Source organism: Nuphar pumila, chromosome 1 (assembly GCF_984573655.1).
Source record: "Nuphar pumila chromosome 1, dmNupPumi1.hap1.1, whole genome shotgun sequence".
NCBI classification, from domain to species: Eukaryota; Viridiplantae; Streptophyta; class Magnoliopsida; order Nymphaeales; family Nymphaeaceae; genus Nuphar; species Nuphar pumila.
Genome location: NC_143249.1, coordinates 112,349,647 through 112,354,225, shown reverse-complemented (window position 1 = coordinate 112,354,225; position 4,579 = coordinate 112,349,647). Strand labels below are relative to the sequence as shown.

The 4,579-nt window shown below is 38.1% G+C and overlaps 1 non-coding gene across 1 annotated transcript; it reads left to right on the top strand.

The window, feature by feature from the left end:
* Positions 1 to 664: 664 nt before the first annotated feature.
* Positions 665 to 767, top strand: LOC149849094 (small nucleolar RNA R71). Its single transcript, XR_016426528.1, has one exon. It is a non-coding gene; the product is annotated as a small nucleolar RNA R71 (small nucleolar RNA).
* The last annotated feature ends 3,812 nt before the right edge of the window (positions 768 to 4,579 follow it).

The window sequence follows — 4,579 nt, the reverse complement described above, 5'->3', positions numbered from 1 at the left end:
AAATGCCTGGAGAAGTCTCTCCTCAAAAGATGTCTGCGGGGCAGACTCCTGCTGAATCGGGGAAGGAACTGAAGAAGAAGAAGACTGAGAATAGTTCGGTCTTTGAAATGGCTGAGTAAAAGATGACTGCCGAACTGGCTGAGAGGAAGAAGGCATCTGTATAGAAGACTGTGGATTCTTCCAAGAAAAATTGGGATGGTTACGCCAACCCGGATTATATGTCGATGAAAATGGGTTATTTGGCGGTCTGACGTAACCCTGAGCTGCCTGAACTTGTTCTTGAACAAATTCAGGGTACTGAGCTGCCGAAGGGCACTCAGTGATCTCCTGTGCCGGACTGGCACAAAGAGTACACACCTGCTGTGTAGTGGATGGTCCTGAGAGAAGCTGGTCTAGCTTCTGAGCAATCATGTCTACTTTACACTGCAGTGCAGTAGATGGACCAATCTCAAGAACGCCAGCTTTCTTCTGAATGCTGGGTGTGGCTCTATCAGAATGAGAGCTCGAAGCATGGTGGAGTGAATTCTCGGCCAATGTATCAAATAGCCTCCATGCTTCGTCCTCGCTCTTCAGCATGAATGTCCCACCGCATGAAGGGTCGATCATCTGACGATTCTTGTCAGACAATCCATCATAGAAACTCTGCACCAGTTGCCATTTCGGCACCTGATGATGGGGGCATTTCCTGAGGAGATCCTTCATTCTCTCCCAGGTCTCATGAAAGCGCTCACCATCTAGCTCTGAAAAGCTAGTGATGGCTCTACGATATTGGTTCGTGCGACCAATGGGAAAGTATTTCCGAAGAAACTCCTGTTGCAACTGATCCCAGGACTCTATTTCTACAGAATCTAAGGACTTTAGCCAATACTTGGCTTTGTCCTTCAATGAAAAAGGGAATAGAGTCAACCTCAACGCATCATCATCGAAATTCTGTATCTTAACAGTAGAACAGATTTCGAGGAATTCATCTAAGTGTCGGTAGGGATCCTCATGACTAAGGCCATAAAAGGATGGAAGCATTTGAATAATGCTGGCCTTAATCTCATAATGTGGCGCTCCTACATCGGGTCTCCAAATGCAGGATGCCTGAACATAGTCTGTGGGAATGAAGTATTCCCGCAGAGGGCGTGAAAGAACTAGGGGTGGAGGTGGAGGATCCATGTCAGCCATTGTTGCCGAACTTCGATGAGAATGTAAAATTCTCTCTGGGTTGTCAACAAATGGGTGTAATGGGGTTCCTAGACCTCGTCGACCCTGCATACACTGGTACTAAGACCAGATGTAAGCAAACGACCAACTAAAAAATTAAACTAGCACAGATACTAAAATGTAATTAAACAAAAAAACAGTAACTAAAAACAAATAAATATGCTATATAGCTATGTCAGAATTCTATACTAAATAATTAAATAACAAAGTAAACTATTCTAAAATGCTAAAACAAATAAATACAGGAAATCACAAACTATGTTTTTCTAAAACCCACCTGTCTAATCGCTCCTTGCAGAATGATAATTAAGTGAATCCTAAAAAGAACAATATGTGAATCCTATATTTACTAACTATGTTAATCCTATATTCACTTACTAATCCTACTAACTAAAAAGAAAACAACTAATTAACTAACTAAAACAAAATAATAATAAATTAAACTCTAAGAAATAAAGTAATTAATTCGCCGTTCCCCGGCAACGGTGCCAAAATTTGGTTGATATTTTGGAATACTCTTTTTAAAACAATTATTTTCAATAAAACTTTGGAAAATCGTCAACCGAAAAAAATATAAAAACCGACTTTCCACAAAGTGGTAAGTACGGGTCGATCCTCAGGGAACGGGAATTAAACACAATATTTCTATAAAATTCAATTTATTAATGCCAAATGTCAACCTACAATTACAAAGTTAATACAACTGCAATTAAACACTAAAAGAAAAGTAAACAAGCAATCAGTCTTCTACTCCACACCAAGGGTATTTCCGTCGTTTCGCCACTTAAAGAATCTTCTCACTTGGACAATATCCCTGGACACTAAATATGTTTTTCAACCTAAAAATGCAGAAAAATACAAAGTTAGTTTTCTATTCGAATAACGAAAACAATAACTAAGACTAGTTCTAATTTTACGAAAATTGTAAAGCAAATACTATTTATCAAGCAAAAATTAACTAAAATACTAAATTAATGCTAAAATTACTCAATTTAACTCTACTAATGCTGTATGATGATGATGCAACTCCTAAAATGCAGAAAATACTAAAAACAAATCTAAAAGGCCGAAATTAAGAAAATTACGAAACTGCCCCTAACTAGTGTAAAATAGCATTCTGACAGGTTATCGGAAAACCACTGTTTGACAGGGCAAACGAGGTCCGATTTTCCCGAAATTTGTTCTGTTCTGCAACTGACAGATTGAACAAAACGACAGTTTTTACAGAATTGAAAAACAGTATCGGGAACTCCAGATAAAAGCGTTTCAAATCTGAGAAAAATCAGGATATCGCCAGTCCTGTAATTTAAAATCCAGAAAAAGCGGTTTTCGCAAAACGCTTAAAAATCAGGCCAAATCAACTCCGAATGAGCTGAAATTTGGTCTGCAGTTAAATAACACGTCAATAAAGTGAATAGACGAATTTTTTTTGGAAAACACAGAGTTTATGCACAGAAAATAATGCTAGTGTGATAGGGCAAAAATCTGGTTTTTATTTCAATGCACTATTCACTATATGAATCTATTTTAAACACTATGAACGTAATCTAACTATAATGCAGACTTAAATACTTCTATATGACATAATATATGCTGATATTGACTATGATAAAACTAAATGAGATCTAAATGACAAATGATATGCATTTCATGACTTTGCCTTGAATGAGCTAATGATGTAAATGTCCCTAAAATACTAATGCAAGAAAGTAACTATATGCATAAGACATGCAATACACATAAACTAGATACGACTATGCTAACTAAACTATTAATAGTAAAAAGACATTAACAACCACACATTCAATCAACCAATGATAAAATCTAACTAAAATGATTACATAAATAACTAAACTAACTATTCTAAAGACAAGATGACTGAAATATAAAGGAGAAGAGACCACTAACGAACCATGGGTTGCAGCCTTTGGAATGTGACTATGGTTGACTCAACTAGGCTCTATCTTAACTTAACTAGGTTCGGGTTTGGCTAAGGTTGACTCGACCTTGGGTTGGACTAGGACTCGACTAGGGTTAGGTTTTGACTTGGTTAGGTTACTAAGACTAGGTTGGACTCGGTTGAGGGTTGACTTAGTCAACGAAGGTTGGTTTAGTCTAGATGGGTTCGGTTTTGAGTTTCCTTAGTCAACTAGGTTCGGTTGACTCCAATGGACTCGGTTTAGGTTTAGCTAAGGGGGTGAACTTGGATAGGCTCGAGTTAGGTTTGACTCGACTCGGACTAGGGCTAGGTCTAGGTTTTGTTTTGACTTTGACTTAGTCAACTAGGCTCGAATGGGCTAAGGTAAGCTCGGTTGACTCACTAGGTTTAGACTAAGTTTTGACCCGAGTTAGGTCTTTGACTAGGTTTGACCAAGGTTGGGTCTTGGATTTAGGTTTAGCAAGACTAGGGTGAACTCGGTTTAGGTAGGCTTGAACTAAGTTTGACTCAACTAGGTTTGACTTAGATAGGTTAGGTAGACTAGGTTGACCTAACTTAGGTTAAGGTTGACTCCACTAAGCTTGACTAAGGTTGGGCTTTGGTCTTAGACTTGACCTAAGTGCGGTTTAGGCTTTGACTTGGGCTAGGCTAGGTTTTGACTAGACTCAAAGGGGGTGTAGACGAGGGGTTGACTCGACCTAGGCTCGGTTTGACTAGGTTAGGTCTAGACTAAAGTAGTAACCAAAGTTCACGATTTTAATGGAGGAGGTTGGAAAAAGGAATGTAATAATTACCAATGTTCAAACTTTGAAATGCTTTGGATTCTCAAAAATCGCCCCATTTAAAGAGGGGGTTACACTCCTCAATTGCCTTTAATGCCTTTTTGGAAATCTGAAAAGGCCAATCTAGAAATCCACGATTTTTGCTTTTCAAGATGGAATTAAAATGCTTTTAATGCTCTATGGAAATCGTGTAACCTAGATTGGAATTTTGGTTTAATTGCAAAACACTTTCCAAAGTTAAGGAGTAACTCCTTCTTTAATGCACATTCAAAATTCAAATCTTCCTTAAATGCCTCACACAATTTTTGAAGAATCTCCTTTTTCCAAAAGCTTTCCAATTTTCAATTACTTTAATTACCTCCCTTCTCAAAAATCGCCAACTTTAATGGATGCTACTTTCTAAACTAATAGACTTAATTCTACCTAGGGAATAAAAGGACTTAAATGGAAAATCGATTTCCTAGGAGTTAATGTTAACCTAATTATCAAAACCTACTTAGTTAACCTCTAAAAACGGCTAGAAAAGGAAGACCTAATACATTGAACCTAGACACCTTCCTAACTCAACTAATGACCATTAAGACTTGCTAAAAAAATCGACCAAGAGCTCCAGGGGAGCTCTAATGGCTGCCGCCCCACCTTGGGGAAG